The following is a 20,489-nucleotide window of genomic DNA, read 5'->3' as shown; positions in this document are numbered from 1 at the left end:
TAATATTTTTATCTTCGTATTTGTAAGTACTTAATTTAAGAATATTATAGTCTATGGCTTTATGCACTAGTCAATATTCGTGCCGAATAAATCAAAGTTATTAGACCGAATAAACCGAAATCGAAAAAAGTAAAGTCGAACCATACCGAATTTAATTAGTTATAGTATTGGCATAGCGTTTTAAAAAACCGAATAATGAAAATATTGAACCGATATGTTTAAATACTGTGCCGTACGACGACAAACACCCCTAGTGTTGATAGGACAGAGGTTAATTTCAAGAAAATGTTTCGGTGAGGAGTCACTTTATAATGATTTCAAGATTTTTCTTTCACTCATGTGCAGAAGTTAATTTTTTTTTTACTATTGACTTTATTTTTAACTTCATATTATTTGTTTCAACTAACATATAATTTTATTTTAATCTTTTAGTATATTAAAAGTTCATCAGTTCATTCTTCAATTTGCTAATATTATTTTTAATTCTTTAATGTATACTTTTTCTTGAAAGTATTTTCCATTCATTAACTAACATTAGATTTTTTTTTTTACGTGAAAATATGTTACTTGCAAAATGACTTTCGACGTACCAAACACAATTTGAATACGACCTTTTTCACTTTTAAGATATTTAAGGAGACTTTTTGAAATTTTCATTATTGTATTTGTAACAATAGCATTTTGCGAAAAGCTTATCGTCGTTGGATGGTAGGATTACTTGGAAGTGACTCATCTTGTGATTTTATTATTAGTCTTATCATGTGTACAGCAAATTTTCTGATTTTATGGTATCAATTGATTCTTAAAGTCATTGATTTAATTTTCTTCTTCTTTGCATCTAGGGTGTCTAATATTTATATATGGTATATAAGTAGAGACGGAGCTAGCCTATTAGGTGCCGATTCTGTCGAATTCAGATCACTTTTGCTTAAATATTGTTTTTTACACTAGAAAATTTATTATACATACATAAATATTTAATTGCGAATCCAATAACTAAGACAAGTTGTACATTCCCTTACAAATTCAGAATCTATATATAATTTAAATCCTGGGTATGCGTAAGAGGGATGTAAAATTTACTTTTTTTTTTAGTTTTCCATCCGGTGTCCGATACCCGCATTGGAGCCCGACTATATTCGGATTCGCGCCGCGTAGGACCCTATTCGGGGGGAAGCGCTCCCTACCAAGAATTTTTTCATACCCAGGACTCGAACCCGAGACTTCTGGTTAAGGGAAGAACAATCATATCCATTGCACCACATCCTTTAGTGGTGAGATGTAAAATATAGTTACATGAGGGAATGGTATCAATATGATGATAAGTGTGCAAAATGAATATATATATATATATATATAGTGAGAGTTCTAGAATAAAATATGTCACGACACAAAATCTACTAAGGGTCGTGATGGCGCTAGACACCGCTGTCAAGCAAGCCAACCATAAATACTTAATTAAATTCTCATTTAACAATTGTGAAAAACTCTGATTTTTCTTCAATTTTTACTAGTACAAGATACTCAGTTCAAATTAAATAAACATGTCAAGAAGTCAATACAAAATACTCCATAACTACCTCAGAACCCGGTGTCACAAGTGCATGAGCTATTTCTAGGAAGCAATACAATACAACAACTGTCCGGAATACAAATTGGACAGAAAATAAATACAATAATCTGGAAGAGACTCTGCTGGCTGCGGGTCATCTCGAGCAGTGCAGCTCACCTAAATCTCCGCATCAACCATGCTGCTACACCCGCCGGGCCACTAGTGATGCATGTGCTTGTGCAACAAAAATGCACAGCAAGTGTAATATGAGTACGAAAACAACGTGTACCCAATGAGTATCCCGCCTAATCTCAAAGAAGTAGAGACGAGAGGTCGACTTCGACACTTGCTAGTGGTCCAATAATGTTATATCAATAATATAATAAATCGTGGATTTTTATAAACATGACTGTAATTCAATAGGTTGAAGCAAGTAAACAATTCTTTCTTTTATAGGAAATTTCCAAATTTCTTTTCATCATTTATACATATAGTCTTAAGCCGGGAAGAGGCAATAACAACTTCAATAAGTTTCAAGGCAAGCAATACAAGCATGCGCAAATCATGCCAAGGTCGTACGGCCCGATCCAACAGAAATGTAAAATGTGCACTGCCGAGGGTCGAACGACGCGAACCATAGATGCATCTATTAACCCGCTTTCGAATTATACATGCGACGCGGTCAAATTTAAATAAACAATTACCATGCTCGCGAATCATACATGCGAAGCTGGTACACATAGAAATACATGCTCCAATAGCCAATTAAGAATTTATCGGGGAATATTTATCCAAATAAAAGCCAATTCTCTTTTAATGATTTAAGAAAATGAAGTTTAATCCTTTTAGAAATTCATTTACCAATTCGATAGGATTTAAGCAATTCAACTGCCAACAAGATTACAGATATTCCAAGTATAGCATGCTTTAGGGTCCTAGACTACTCGGACTTATACATATTAGTAGCTACGCACTGACTCTCGCCACCTCGTGCGTACGTAGCCCCCACAAATAGGAGCAAATAACTAATTATTTTACATATGAGGACAATTCTCTCTTACAAGGTTAGAAAGGAGACTCACCTCGCTCTGAAGTTCTATAACCGGTATTCCACGCCCTTCCGAAGACTCGAATCGATGCTAAATGCTCCAAAACTAGCCAATAATTATGCAAATCCATTAAAATATGTTCAATTACTCATTAGAATCCAATTTATAACAATTCCTAACCCCGATCGAAAAGTTGACAAAATTGCCCTTGGGCCCACGTGCCCGGATTCCAAAATTTTTCGAAGATAAAGTTTACCCATGAACTCACGAACTCAAATATATGATTTTCTCTTAATTCCATACCCAAGGTCGTAGTCAAAATCCAAGAATACGAATTTTCTAGGCTTTCCTCAAACCCCCAAATTTCTACCAATTTACATGCTTAAATCCATACATAATCAATATATTTAACTCAAGATAGGTGGGGTTAGCTTACCTTGTCGTTGATGATGAAAATCCCCACTTGAAGCTCTCCAAAATCGTCCACACCAAATGAAAATGGGGGAAGAATGACCAACTCCCGATTTTGAAAGAACTTACTGCCTCCAGTACTTCTGCACCTGCGGTCACACGACCGCTTCTACGGTTCCGTAGGTGCGACCCCTTTACCGCTCCTGCGGTTTCTCTCCAGGTTGCCCTTTCTACTTCTGCGCCTCAACACCCGCAGGTACGGTCCTGCTTCTGCGGCGAGATGACCGTATCTGCGGTCCTTATACTCCTAGCCATTTTCCGCTTCTGCGGCACGACGACCACTCCTGCGACTCCGCACCTGCGACCCTAGTCTCCAGGTGCGGTTACACCAGCAACCAACAACTTCAGCCTTTTCCAAAATTCCATTTTTGATCCGTTAACCACCCGGAATCCACCCGAGGCTCCCGGGACCCCAACCAATCATACCAACCAGTCCCAAAACACATTACGGACTTGCTCGAGGCCTCAAATCTTATCAAATAACGCTAAGACCACGAATAGACCTACAATCCAAGCTTTATGAACTTCAGAATTTCAAACTTCTACTTTCGATGTTTAAACCTATCAAATCACGTCCGATTGACTTCAGATTTTGCACACAAGTCATATTCGATATTACGGACCTACTCCTACTTTCGGAATCAGATTCCGACCCCGATATCAAAAAGTCCACTTCCGGTCAAACTTCTAAAAAACCTTCAAATTTCTATCTTTAGCCAAATTACCTCAAAATGACCCACAGACCTCCGAATTCACTTCGGATCGCGCTCCCAACACCAGAATCACCTCACGGAGCTATTCCCAGACTCGGAATCCCAAACGGACATTAATAACACTGAAATGAACTTCAACCCAAACTTATGAGATTTCTTCCAAAATGCAAACTTCCACAATAGGCGCCAAAATGCTTCCGGGTCATCAAAAACCTGATTCGGGCATACGCCCAAGTCCGAAACCATCATATGAACCTGCTGGAATCTTCGAATCCCGATTCCGATGTCGTTGACTGAACAATCCAATCCTAGCTAATTCTTTCAACTTAAAGCTTCCGAAATGAGAGTTCTCTTTCCAAATCAACTCCGAACTTCCCGAAATTCAATTTCGACCTTGCGTACAAGTCATAATACCTGAAATGAAGCTGCTCATGGCCTCAAACTGCTGAACAGCACGCTAGAGCTCAAAACGACAGGTCGGGTCATTACATTCTCTTCCACTTAAACATATGTTCGTCCTTGAACGTGCTAAAAACTGTGCTGGGGTTGTCTGAAATCACTGTTTAACACCTCGAGCACCTACCCGTGCTACCACAACTCAGCTGGGCGCCCTAGCTCGGTCAATCTGAAGATATCCTTTTTCACTTGAGCAAATAAGCCTTAGATCCCAATTCTATCATCCGGAATTATCTGCCAGGCCTATTCCAACATACGCTCACCATATCAATAACCACACGCAACACCAAAACATGACTGCATATCTTAGCTGAATTCACACCTTGCACCACTTTACTCACAGGACCACATTAGCATTTTCTGATTGAATAAATCGAAATTCCACGAATTTGATGCTCCCATTGCACCTCATGACCTACATAGGTCTGGCTCTAACTCTTACAATACCGCCACAACGGAAGAGATGTGTAGAAATTCATAACCAACTGCCGAATCAACAAATCATTGGGTCTATACTCCTGACATGAACCATCACCTCATCCTGAACCAAATAATGGTATTAGCTCCTTAATATACTTCATATAATCTAATCGCACTGATCCAAGATCCAATAACCTTGTCTCACCCAGTACGCAGGAAATAAGCCACCTCGGACATGATTGAAAGTCTCATATGATGCCACAATGTGCCAATAGGCTACTAATTCGAACGTGATAAAAAAGGAAAATGAACCCTGAAAAGGAAATCCAATTACCCCGCTCGCGAATCATATGTGCGACGCGTTCAACATAATTAAACAAACACCCCGCTCGCGAATCATACATGCGAAACGGGCACACAACAAATAGGAGTTTACCTCAGGAAATTAGGAAACAAACACATAAAAACAGCTATAGAGAACTGTACTCAACATCATACTGTTGCAGCGCGCAACTCGATCCAAACATCATATCCATGGCGGCGTGCCACCCGATCCACACATAAAATTCACACGGGGAGTTACATACCGAGCTAGATTGCTCATTACAACCAAATACCGAATATCGGTCACAAGCACGCTAAGTGCATAATACCACCCCTGGGGAGACATATAACGCTACAAGCTACAAACTTAATCACAACTGAGGTGCGATATACGATCTGAATCTCAAGAGCCATTTTGCTCATATAACATCATCTCTACGCGGAACCTCAACACATAAGCAATTTACCAAGCCATCTCACCACTCACACAACGCAATATATCATTACATGAAATAACTAACGACGAAATAATACCCTGACTACTCTTCCATAAGGAGCGTATTACTAAAATGAACACATCTGGCCTAATATAGAGCCATATTCACATTTGAATCCATCCACAGACCTCAAACTGATTCTGTTGCACTGAACTAGGCTAATAACCTTTCTAAGGTCCATAACAACTCCCCTTTTCTCATAACACACAAAAACAACCATCATAACTGGAGTAATCCTCCACAATACACAACCCAATAAACCGAGTGCCCTTCAGGCATCAATCCTTAATTTAACGACATCACCACAATCTTCATGCTTGGTTTAACTCCTCAATCAATCAAGAACGTGGCTTGTACACCCTCCCCGTGGGGCACGCTCCCACAACCTTTCATAATAGATAACATGTCTGTATATCCAAACCACCGGCCGCACTAACGCTGAAAAGCGATCAAGAATCCTTAACCAGGATGCAAAGCCTTTTCACAAAACACCAATCTCAGGTGACGCTGAAGACAATACCAACTTACTTTAAACATCGAAATTTCTTTCCTACTCGTCCGAGCTCGTGACATCCTTGTCAACACCGAACTGCAACCTTGATCCTCACTTCAAATTCCATACCACTCACTGCACCCAATATGCCAATATACGATAGAACACGATTTTCGTCATAACTCCGAAACCACTAATAGATTAACACTTCATCATAATTTTTTTTCCACTTAACTCACTTTAGGAGAACCATAGCAACACACAGGTGAATTCTCATAATCCGTAGAATATGCAAATGTCGAAGTAGTGGCCTAAGCCACCATATCCCTTCTGGGATCCGCCTACACATAACTGTGGAATAATTCTGAATAACATCAATTACGTGGCCGACATGCCTCACCCGTACTGTCACAAATCACTTGTATAACTTAATCACACTAAGGGAACTAGTCATTGCCATCATCATGTACTGCCATCATCATGCCAATTCAATCATGGTTAACCAATCTACTTCCTCTAACTTAATCTCAATTGCCTTAGGAATAATAAAAGTTCCATTCAACATATAGCGAACTCAATCCGCACTCATCCCGAGTGACCTTGAATCACGAGACCATGCTGTCTCAAATCCCACAAACCATTTCATACCACCCTTGTGCACGCATTCGCACCCTCAACTGGTATGCCCTATTCTGATAATCCCACTACGGGTCTGAAGTCTTTTCTCAATTTCCTCCCAAATGCTACACTGCAAGTCAAAACATCATAGAACATCCTAGGCCTCTTCTCATAAGCTCCTACAAAAGCTTGATTCTTAACCGTACCTATAGGCTCGAAATCATTAGGCACCACACTTTACCCTTTTGAATCCACTAGGACCATTGTTGAGAGCCACCCGTTCTGACTTGGCCCCGAATATAATCAACTCCATAAATCTTCTAGTACATGAATACCTTCTCGGCAAAGCACCCGGTAGAATCACTTCCCTTTAAACCCGCATCTATATGAGGCATAAATCCTGAATCCTTCCCCAAGTCTGAACATGAGCCAATAAGGCCAACCATAGCACACCTTTAACAATTCCTTTGCTCAAATTACCACTTATGTTCCTTTCCCGTAGCTTAAATAACCCATCAATATGCTAATAACCAGAAACCTCGCAAGTAGTTAGCCATGCAACCCAATCATAGGTGGTGGGACTCTCCCACTTAGCTTGGAGCTACTACTGCACAACTCTGGAACCCACCAAGATTCTTTACTTTTTATTGACATAGCCTTGCGAAATCAACCGCCAAATTCCTAGAAATACTTCCGTTAGCATTTCATGAACACCCTGAATCTCTCGTAACATTCCCATGTTCGATTTCTTACTGGGTAGCCAGTAGGACTCTTTGCAGAAGCTTCGCCAACCACGCGACTGCTGATCCGCTCACAGAAGATAACCCACCTGAGTTCGAGCTCACTCTATAGCTGCACAAGTCCCTTCACCCTTCGTGGACATCAATTAATTGTGCGGCAACATCTTTCCAATTCAAAGTTATGTTGTATCCTTCTTCATTTCAAGTAGCTCCTTTCCGTTATATCAAATCTCCTGCCGCATATTAGCCCATATTTCAGATTAAATCCGTAGACCCCAATCACTAAAATTCCCAAATCATTCCAAACTCTCCTTAAGGTGCGTAGTCATCCTACCACAAAGCTCATATACAACTCCGCCACTCTCCCATTTTGGCAGAACTCACCCCTTTAATCGACTACTCGACCCTTGCTTCTTATACCTGACCTTCTAGAAATTTTAACCACCGCCTGACACTCCCCACATGTCCTTCCTCATCCTTTGTTGCTCAGTATTGCCTTAATAAAATCTATCTTCGTAGCGCTTGAACCCTCAAATTTCTACTAACTTTAAACCTTTTCGGAGATCATCTTTCTCGAACCGTCGACCTTAGAAACACCGATTCAATCCTGCATTGCCGCACCCCGCGATATCCAACAATCGTTTCTCCAATATTATCTCACAATATCCTACCCCAAGGGCGAATTGAAGAAGACCATAACACCAACGAACTTAACACATACAATCGAGGACGACGACACTACATCGTAGATAAAAATTCCACCACACTCGAAGTTACCAAGTCTCGGTACTCTATCACCCCAAATCTGGACATTCATAGGCCAATTGCTTTTCCTCCGCCGAAAGTGAAATATCATATCTCTGAATCGTTCACTGAGATGATTTCCTTTCAAATCATTCACCGCCCCAACACATAGACAAGTTTCTACTATCAAGTCAATACTGTGCGATAACCAATCGCGAGCATCATAGCAACCTGTGCATAGCCTCCAAGCTCTTAGAAGCACAACTATCGAGCCGAAACGATAGAAAAAAAATCCTTCTGCAAGGCGACGATAATAGCTCACCCAACTATACTGGGAGAAATATCCCGCACCACATTTGTAGTACCATTACAATTCTTCAATTCTCGATTTATAACAAGCGGTTCGCGTTGCGTAAGATTGAGTAGGAAGGAAACAAGTGTATAAGCCTCAAGGAATCAAGTCGCACGATGAGGAAATCAAGAAGGGAATTGCTCCTAACAGCCCTGTAGCCTCCTGAAGATAAGTACAAACGTCTCCGTACCGATTCGCGAAACTCTACTAGACTTGCTCATGACTTATGAGACCTAAGGGAACCTAGTGCTCTGATACCATGTTGTCACAACCCAAAATCCACTAAGGGTCGTGATGGCGCCGGACACCGCTGTCAGGCAAGCCAACCATAAATACTTAATTAAATTTTCATTTAACAATTGTGAAAAACTCTGATTTTTCTTTAATTTTTACTAGTATAAGATACTCAGTTCAAAATTAATAAGCAAGTCAAGAAGTCAATACAAAATACCCCATAACTACCCCAGAACCCGGTGTCACAAGTGCATGAGCTATTTCTAGGAAGCAATACAATACAACAACCATCCACAATACAAAATGGACAGCAAATAAATACAATAATCTGGAAGAGACTCTGCTGGCTGTGGGTCGTCTCGAGAAGTGCAACTCACCTAAGTCTCTGCATCAACCATGTTGCTACACCCGCCAGGCCACTAGTGATGCATGTGCTTGTGCAACAAAAATGCACAACAAATGTTATATGAGTACGAAAATAACGTGTACCCGATGAGTATCCCGCCTAATCTCGAAGAAGTAAAGACGAGAGGTCGACTTCGACACTTTCTAGTGGTCCAATAATGTTATATCAATAATAGTAAATCGTGGATTTTTATAAACATGATTGTAAATCAATAGGTTGAAGCAAGTGAACAATTCTTTCTTTTATAAAAAATTTCCAAATTTCTTTTCATCATTTATACATATAGTCTTAAGCCAGGAAGAGGCAATAACAACTTCAATAAGTTTCAAGGCAAGCAATACAAGCATGCGCAAATCATGCCGAAGTCGTACGATCCAATTTAATAGAAATGTAAAATGTGCACTGCCGAGAGTCGAACAACGTGAACCATAGATGAATCTATTACCCCGCTCGCGAATCATACATACGACGTGGTCAAATTTAAATAAACAATCACCCTGCTCGCGAATCATACATGCGACGCTGGTACAGATAGAAATACATGCTCCAACAGCCAATTAAGAATTTATCGGGGAACATTTATCCAAATAAAAGCCAATTCTCTTTTAATTATTTAAAAAAATGAAGTGTAATCCTTTTAGAAATTCATTTACCAATTCGATAGGATTTAAGCAATTCAACTGCCAACAAGATTACAGATATTCCAAGTATAGCATGCTTTAGGGTCCTAGACTACCCGGACTTATATATATTAGTAGCTACGCACGGACTCTCGCCACCTCGTGCGTACGTAGCACCCACAAATAGGAGCACATAACTAATTATTTTACCTATGGGGACAATTCCCTCTTACAAGGTTAGAAAGACGACTCACCTTGCTCCGAAGTTCCATAACCAGCATTCCGCGCCCTTCCGAAGACTCGAATCGATGCTAAATGCTCCATAACTAGCCAATAATTATGCAAATCCATTAATATATGTTCAATTACTCATTATAATCGAATTTATTACAATTCCTAACTCCGATCGAAAAGTTGACAAAATTGCCCTCGGGCCCATGTGCCCGGATTCCGAAATTTTTCGAAGATAAAGTTTACCCATGAGCTCACGAACTCAAATATATGATTTTCTCTTAATTCCATACCCAAAATCATGGTCAAAATCCAAAAATACAAATTTTCTAGGCTTTCCTCAAACCCCCAAATTTCTACCAATTTACACGCTAAAATCCATACATAATCAATATATTTAACTCAAGATAGGTGGGGTTAGCTTACCTTGTCGTTGATGATGAAAACCCCTACTTCAAGCTCTCCAAAATCGTCCACACTAAATGAAAATGGGGGAAAAATGACCAACCCTCGATTTTAAAAGAACTTACTGCCTCCAGCACTTCCGCACCTGCGGTCACACGACCGCTTCTGCGGTTCCGCAGGTACGGCCCCTCTACCGCTCCTGCGGTTTCTCTCCAGGTTGCCCTTTCCGCTTCTGCGCCTCAACACCTGCAGGTGCGGTCCCGTTTCTATGGCGAGATGACCGTATCTGCGGTCCTTACACTCCTAGCCATTTTCCGCTTCTGTGGCACGACGATCGCTCATGCGGCTCCGCACCTGCGGCCCTAGTCTTGTAGGTGCGGTTACACCAGCAACCAACAACTTCAGCCTTTTCCAAAATTCCATTTTTGATCCGTTAACCATCCGGAATCCACCCGAGGCCCCCGGGACCCCAACCAATCATACCAACCAATCCCAAAACACATTACGGACTTACTCAAGGCCTCAAATCATATCAAACAACGCTAAAACCACGAATCGACCTGCAATCCAAGCTTTATGAACTTTAGAATTTCAAACTTCTACTTTCGATGTTTAAACCTATCAAATCACGTCCGATTGACTTCATATTTTGCACACAAGTCATATTCGACATTACGGACCTACTCCCACTTTCGGAATCGTATTTCGACCCCGATATCAAAAGGTCCACTTCCGATCAAACTTCTCAAAAACCTTTAAATTTTTATCCTTAGCCAAATTACCTCAAAATGACCCACGGACCTCCGAATTCACTTTCGATCGCGCTTCCAACACCAGAATCACCATACGGAGCTATTCCCAGACTCGGAATCCCAAACGGACATTAATAACACTGAAATGCACTTCAACCCAAACTTATGAGATTTCTTCCAAAATGCAAACTTCCATAATAGGCGCCAAAACACTTCCGGGTCATCAAAAACCGATCCGAGCATATGCCCAAGTCCAAAACGATCATATGAACCTGTTGGAACCTTCGAATCCCGATTTCGATGTCGTTTACTCAACAATCCAATCCTAGCTAATTCTTTCAACTTAAAGCTTCCGAAATGAGAGTTCTCTTTCCAAATCAACTCTGAACTTCCCGAAATTCAATTCCGACCACGCGTACAAGTCATAATACCTGAAATGAAGCTGCTCATGGCCTCAAACTGCTGAACGACATGCTAGAGCTCAAACGACTAGTCGGGTCGTTACATTCTCTCCTACTTAAACATACGTTCGTCCTCGAACGTGTTAAAAACTGTGCTAGGGTTATCCGAAATCACTGTTTAACACCTCGAGCACCTACCCGTGCTACCACAACTCAGCTAGGTGCCCTAGCTCGGTCAATCTGAAGATATCCTTTTTCACTTGAGCAAATAAGCCTTAGAGCCTAATTCCATCATCTGGAATTCTCTGCTAGGCCTCGCTCACCTTATCAATAACCACACGCAGCACCAAAACATGACTACATATCTTAGCTGAATTCAAACCTTGCATCACTTTACTCACAGGACCACAATAGCATTCTCTGATCGAATAAATCGAAATTCCACGAATCTGATGCTCCCATTGCACCTCATGACCTATATAGGTCTAGCTCTAACTCTTACAATATCGCCACAACGGAAGAGATGTGTAGAAATTCATAACCAACTACCGAATCAACAAATCATTGGGTCTATACTCCTAACAAGAACCATCACCTCATCCTGAACCAAATAATGGTCTTACCTCCTTAATATACTCCATATAATCTGATCGCACTGATCCCAGATCCAATAACCTTGTCTGACCCAGTACGAACTGCCCAGGCAATAATCCACCCCGGACATGATCGAAAGTCTCATATGATGCCACAATGTTCCAATAGGCTACTAATTCGAACATGATATAAAAGGAAAACGAACCCTGAAAAGGAAATCCAATTACCCCGCTCACGAATCATACGTGCGACACGTTCAACATAACTAAACAAACACACGGCTCGCGAATCATACATGCGACACGGGCACACAACAGATAGGAGTTTTCCTCAGGAAAATAGGAAACAAACGCATAAAAACAACTATAGGGAACTGTACTCAACATCATACTATTGCGGCATGCAACCCGATCTAAACAACATATCCATGGCGGCATGCCACCCGATCCACCCATAAAATTCACATGGAGAGTTACAAACCGAGCTAGATTGCTCATTACAACCAAATACCGAATATCGGTCACAAGCACGCTAAGTGCATAATACCACCTCTGGGGAGACATATAGCGCTACAAGCTACAAACTTAAGCACAACTAAGGTGCGATATACGATCTGAATCTCAAGAGCAATTTTGCTCATATAACATCATCTCTACGCGGAACCTCAACACATAGGCAATTCACCAAGCCGTCTCACCACTCACACGGTGTAATATATCATTACATGAAATAACTAACGACGAAATAATACACTGACTACTCTTCCATAAGGAGCGTATTACTGAAATGAATACATCTGGCCTAATATAGAGCCCATATTCACATTTGAATCCATCCACAGACCTCAAGCTGATTCTGATCGCACTGAACTAGGCTAATAACCTTTCAAAGGTCCATAGCAACTCCCCTTTTCTCATAACACACAAAACAACCATCATAACCGGAGTAATCCTCCACAGTCCACAACCCAATAAACCGAGTGCCCTCTAAGCATCAATCCTCAATTTAACAACATCACCACAATCTTCATGCGTGGTTTAACTCCTCAATTAATCAAGTAACTACAAGCCACACTTATACACCCTCCTCGTGGGGCACACTCCCACACTCTTCCGTAACAGACAATAGGTCTGTACATCCAAACCACCGGCCGCACTAACGCTGAAAAGCGATCAAGAATCCTTAACCAGGATGCAAAGCCTTTTTATAAAACACCGATCTCAGGTGACGCTGAAGATAATACTAACTTACTTTAAACATCGATACTCCTTTCCTGCTCGTCCGAGCTCGTGACATCCTTGTCAACACCGAACTACAACCTTGATCCTCACTTCAAATTCCTTACCACTCACTGCACCCAACATGCCAATATACGATAGAACATGATTTTCATCATAACTCTAGAACCACTAATAGATTAACACTTCATCATTAAAAAAAACTTTTCACTTAACTCACTTTAGGAGAACCATAGCAACACACATGTGAATTCTCATAATCCGTAGAATATGCAAATCTCTAAGTAGTGGTTTAAGCCACCATAGCCCTTCCAGGATCCTCCTACACATAACAAGCTATAACAGTGGAATGCTTCTGAATAACATCAATTACGGCGGCCGATAGGCCTCACCCATACCGTCACAAATCACTTGCATACCTTAATCACACTAAGGGAACTAGTCACTACCATCATCATGCCAATTCAATCATGGTTAACCAATCTACTTCCTCTAACTTAACCTCAATTGCCTTAGGAATAATAATAGTTCCATTCAACATATAGCAAACTCAATCCGCACTCATCCCGAGTGACCTTGAATCACGAGACCATGCTGTCTCAAATCCCACGAACCATTCCATACCTCCTTTGTGCGCGCATTCGCATCCTCAACTGGTATGCCCATTCTGATAATCCCACTACGGGTCCGAAGTCTTTTCTCATTTTCCTCCCAAATGCTACACTGCAAGTCAAAATATCATAGAACATCCTGGGCCTCTTCTCATAAGCTGCTACAAAATCTTAATTCTTAACCGTACCTATAGGCTCGAAATCATTAGGCACCACACTTTACCCCTTTGAATCCACTATGACCATTGTTGAGATCCACCCACTCTGACTTGGACCGAATATAATCAACTCCATGAATCTTCTAGTACATGAATACCTTCTCGGCGAAGCACCCAGTAGAATCACTTCCCTTTAAACTCGCATCAATACAAGGCATAAATCCTGAATCCTTCCCCAAGTCTGAACATGAGCTAATAAGGCCAACCATAGCACACCTTTAACAATTCCTTTGCTCAAATTACCACTTATGTTCCTTTGCCGTAGCTGAAATAACCCATCAATATGCTAATAATCAGAAACCTCGCAAGTAGTTAACCATGCAACCCAATCATTGGCGGTGGGACTCTCCCACTTAGCTTGGAGCTACTACTACACAACTCTGGAACCCACCAAGATTCTTTACTTTTTATTGACATAGCCTTGCAAAATTAACCACCAAATTCCTAGAAATCCTTCCGTTAGCATTCCATGAACACCCTGAATCTCTCGCAACATTCCCATGTTCGATTTCTTACTGGGTAGCTAGTAGGACTCTTCGCAGAAGCTTCACCAACCACGCGACTGCTGATCCGCTCACAGAAGATAACCCACCTGAGTCCGAGTTCACTCTCTTGCTGCACAAGTACCTTCACCCCTCGTAGACATCAATTAATTGTGCGGCAACATCTTTCCAATTCAAAGTTATGTTGTATCCTTCTTCATTTCAAGCAGCTCATTTCCGTTATATCAAATCTCCAGCCGCATATTAGCCCATACTTCAGATTAAATTCGTAGACCCCAATCACTAAAATTCGCAAATCTTTCCAAACTCTCCTTAAGGTGCATAGTCATCCTACCACAAAGCTCATATACAACTCCGCCACTCTCCCACTTTGGCGGAACTCACCCCTTTAATCGACTACTCGACCCTTGCTTCTTATACCTGGCCTTCTAGAAATTTTAACCACCGCCTGACACTCACCACATGTCCTTCCTCATCCTTTACTGCTCAGTGTTGCCTTAATAAAATCTATCTTCGTAGCACTTGAAACCACAAATTTCTACTAACTTTAAACCTATCCGGAGATCATCTTTCTCGAGCCATCGACATTAGAAACACCGATTCATTCCTGCACTGCTGCAACTCCTCGATATCCAACAGTTGTTTCTCTAATATTATCTCACAATATCCTACCCCAAGGGCGAATTGAAGAAGACCATAACACCGACGAACTTAACACATACAATTGAGGACGACGACACTACATCGCAGATAAAAATTCCACCACGCTCGAAATTACCAAGTCTCGTTACTCCATCACCCCAAATCTGGACATTCATAGGCCAATTGCTTTTCCTCCGCCGGAAGTGAAATATCATATCTCTTAATCGTTCACTGAGTAGATTTCCTTTCAACTTATTCACCGCCCCAACACATAGGCAAGTTTCCTACCATCAAGTCAATTCTATGCGATAACCAATCGCGAGCATCATAACAACCTGTGCATAGCCTCTAAGCTCTTAAAAGCACAACTATCGAGCCGAAACGATAGAAAAAAAATCCTTCTGCAAGGTGATGACAATAGCTCACCCAACTATACTAGGAGAAACATCCCGCACCACATTTGTAGTACCATTACAATTCTTCAATTCTCGATTTATAACAAGCGGTTTACGTCGCGTAAGATTGAGTAGGAAGGAAACAAGGGCATAAGCCTCAAGGAATCAAGTTGCACGATGAGGAAATCAAGAAGGGAAGTGCTCCTAACAACCCTGTAGCCTTTCGAAGATCAGTACAAATGTCTCCGTACTGATTCGCGAAACTCTACTAGACTTGCTCATGACTCGTGAGACCTAAGGGAACCTAGTGCTCTGATACCATGTTGTCACAACCCAAAACCCACTAAGGGTCGTGATGGCGCCAGACACCACTGTCAGGCAAGCCAACCATAAATACTTAATTAAATTCTCATTTAACAATTGTGAAAAACTCTAATTTTTCTTCAATTTTTACTAGTACAAGATACTCAGTTCAAATTAAATAAACATGTCAAGAAGTCAATACAAAAAACCCCATAACTACCCCAGAACCCGGTGTCACAAGTGCATGAGCTATTTCTAGGAAGCAATACAATACAACAACCGTCCGGAATACAAAATGGACAGAAAATAAATAGAATAATCTAGAAGAGACTCTGCTGGCTGCGGGTCGTCTCGAGAAGTGCAGCTCACCTAAGTTTCCGCATCAACCATGCTGCTACACCCGTCAAGCCACTAGTGATGCATGTTCCTGTGCAACAAAAATGCACAGCAAGTGTAGTATGAGTACGAAAACAACATGTACCCAATGAGTATCCCGCCTAATCTCGAAGAAGTAGAGACGAGAGGTCGACTTCGACACTTTCTAGTGGTCCAATAATGTTATATCAATAATATAGTAAATCGTGGATTTTTATAAACATGATTGTAATTCAATAGGTTGAAGCAAGTAAACAATTCTTCTTTTATAGGAAATTTCCAAATTTCTTTTCATCATTTATACATATAGTCTTAAGCCGGGAAGAGGCAATAACAACTTCAATAAGTTTCAAGGTAAGCAATACAAGCATGCGCAAATTATGCCGAGGTCGTACGACCCGATCCAACAGAAATGTAAAATGTGCACTGCCGAGGGTTGAACGGCGCGAACCATAGATGCGTCTATTACCCCGTTTTCGAATTATACATGCGACGCGGTCAAATTTAAATAAACAATTACCCTGCTCGCGAATCATACATGCGAAGCTGGTACACATAGAAATACATGCTCCAACAGCCAATTAAGAATTTATTGGGGAATATTTATCCAAATAAAAGCCAATTCTCTTTTAATGATTTAAGAAAATGAAGTTTAATCCTTTTAGAAATTTATTTACCAATTCGATAAGATTTAAGCAATTCAACTGCCAACAAGATTATAGATATTCCAAGTATAGCTTGCTTTAGGGTCCTAGACTACCCGGACTTACACATATTAGTAGCTACGCACGGACTCTCGTCACCTAGTGCATACGTAGCCCCCACAAATAGGAGCACATAACAAATTATTTTACCTATAGGGACAATTTCCTCTTACAAGGTTAGAAATGAGACTCACCTAGTTCCGAAGATCCATAATCGGCATTCCACGCCCTTCCAAAGACTCGAATCGATGCTAAATGCTCCAAAACTAGCCAATAATTATGCAAATCCATTAATATATGTTCAATTACTCATTACAATCCAATTTATAACAATTTCTAACCCCGATCGAAAAGTTGACAAAATTGTCCTCGGGCCCACGTGCCTGGATTCCGAAATTTTTTGAAGATAAAGTTTACCCATGTACTCACGAACTCAAATATATGATTTTCTCTTAATTTCATATCCAAAATCGTGGTCAAAATTCAAAAATATGAATTTTCTAGGCTTTCCTCAAACCCCCAAATTTCTACCAATTTACATGCTAAAATCCATACGTAATCAATATATTTAACTCAAGATAGGTGGGGTTAGCTTACCTTGTCGTTGATGATGAAAACCCCCACTTGAAGCTATCCGAAATTGTCCACACCAAATGAAAATAGGGGAAAAATGACCAACCCCCAGTTTTAAAAGAACTTAGTGCCTCCAGCACTTCCGCACCTGCGGTCACACCACCGCTTCTGCGGTTCCGCAGGTGTGGCCCCTCTACCGCTCCTGCGTTTCTCTCCAGGTTGCCCTTTCCGCTTCTGCGCCTCAACACCCGCAGGTGCGGTCCCGCTTCTGCGGCGAGATGACAATATCTACGGTCCTTATACTCCCAGCCATTTTCCGCTTCTACGGCACGACGACCGCTCCTGCGGCCCTAGTCTCGCAGGTGCGGTTACACCAGCAACCAGCAACTTTAGCCTTTTCCAAAATTCCATTTTTGATCTGTTAACCACCCGGAATCCACCCGAGGCCCCCGGGACCCCAACCAATCATACCAACCAGTCCCAAAACAAATTAAGAACTTGCTCGAGGCCTCAAATCATATCAAACAACGCTAAAACTACGAATCGACCTGCAATCCAAGCTTTATGAACTTTAGAATTTCAAACTTCTACTTTCGATGTTTAAACCTATCAAATCACGTCCGATTGACTTCAGATTTTGCACACAAGTCATATTCAACATTACGGATCTACCCCCACTTTCGGAATCGGATTCCGACCGCGATATCAAAAAGTCCACTTCCTGTCAAACTTCTCAAAAACCTTCAAATTTCTATCTTTAGCCAAATTACCTCAAAATGACCCACAGACCTCCGAATTCACTTTCAATCGCGCTTCCAACACCAGAATCACCATACGGAGCTATTCCCAGATTCGAAATTCCAAACGGACATTAATAACACTGAAATGCACTTCAACCCAAACTTATGAGATTTCTTCCAAAATGCTAACTTCCACAATAGGTGCCAAAATGCTTCCGAGTCATCAAAAACCCGATCCGGGCATACGCCCAAATCCGAAACCATCATACGAACCTGCTGGAACCTTCGAATCCCGATTCCGATGTCGTTTACTCAACAATCCAATCCTAGCTAATTCTTTCAACTTAAAGCTTCCGAAATGAGAGTTCTCTTTCCAAATCAACTCTGAACTTCCCGAAATTCAATTCCGACCACGCGTACAAGTCATAATACCTGAAATGAAGCTCCTCATGACCTCAAACTACTGAACGGCGCGCTAGAGCTCAAAACGACCGGTCGGGTCGTTACATTCTAGAGAACAAAAGTTTTTTCTTTTGATAATCGAAATAGAAAGGTGATTATAAATTAATAACATTACATATATTTTTTACACATATAATGTGTAAATTTTAATATGTTGATATGTTTAGTAGAATTCAAGTATTAGGTCATGTCCGAGTTCAGTCAAATTCAATAGCTTTAGTTCAGATCCTGTATTTGTATCATGAAACCCTATTAAAAATTCGGTAAAAACAGACCAAAGTTGGTCGATTTTTAAAAATATTTTATTTTTTACGAAACCAACCAACTTTGGTCGGTTTTCTTTGGCGCAAAAATGCGAAAAATTATTTTTGAGTCCCGCGAAATTTATTTTTTAAGAAACCGAACAACTTTTGGTCGGTTTTTTCATTTAAAATAAATTAAAATTAATATTAAAAAAACGACCAAATTTGGTCGGTTAATTTGGCCATACATTTTAAAAACCGGCCAACTTTGGCCGGTAATTTTATTTTTTAATAAATCCGACCAACTTTGGTCGGTTATTTTCGTGCGAAAATATAATTGAAGAGTATAAATGAAATAAAAGACAGTCTTAAAACAAGATGCACCAATGGTCTAGTGGTAAAATAGTATCCTGCCACAGTACAGACCCCCAGTTCGATTCCTAGATGGTGCATTTTTTAATTACATAATTAAAATACCGACCAACTTTGGTTGGTTTTTTCGGCAATATCTTTTTTTATTTTGAATTTACTTGACCGACCAAAGTTGGTCGGTAATTTCCAACCAACTTTGGTCAGTATGCCCTTCCGACCTTTAAAATACCGTCCACGTAAATGATCGCGTTTTGGACGGTTATTGGCCATGACCGACCAACTTTGGTCAATTTTTTTGGACGGTATTGCTCGAATTTCTAGTAGTGAAATTTATTAAATCCAGGAAAAAAATAGATTCAGAACCCAATTACTAAAATTTGTCATCGCTATTATTATAGAGTTTAGAACCCATAAAATTTATTTGTGGCTCTACTTCTACTAGAAATTCTATTTATTTAACGACAATAAGGTGTTTAGACCTAATGTCTAATTCCATTTATAAGGACATGTATATTAAAGATATGAAGATATTTTGTTGATACTGACATTGTTGATTCTCGTTACCACTCACTCTCTTACTATATATATATGGAATCCTAATCGAATACGTGTTCATATTATATGGCTATATCGTAGCATATTATAGCGTCTGGTTATGTGGGCTACCACATATCTATATATACTTGAACATTAGGATTTCTGATATTCATATTGAGGCCTTACTAAATTCGGGTTCGTGTCGATAATAAGTCTCACATTAGAGGGTAAAGTATTTTCTAACAAAAACGATTTCATGCCCAAGACGCAAAATCGAGACCTTTAATTAAGGATAAATGAGTACTTGTTATTTCACTATAACCGATGTTGGTTAGAATAGGAGTTTATATCACAATCAATAATGATATACTCCTTTATTAGTACAACAATTGCTATGTCAATATCATTAATGTGCTTATAAGTAATTTACAAATTCATATCAGAGGAAAAATTATTTTCATTCGTCAAAACAAGATAAGAGGACTTGTACATCACATATTTA

The sequence above is a fragment of the Nicotiana sylvestris genome, chromosome 12 (genome assembly GCF_000393655.2).
Source record: "Nicotiana sylvestris chromosome 12, ASM39365v2, whole genome shotgun sequence".
NCBI classification, from domain to species: domain Eukaryota; kingdom Viridiplantae; phylum Streptophyta; class Magnoliopsida; order Solanales; family Solanaceae; genus Nicotiana; species Nicotiana sylvestris.
The sequence above is the reverse complement of the archived record's forward strand: the minus strand, read 5'-3'. Positions refer to the sequence as shown.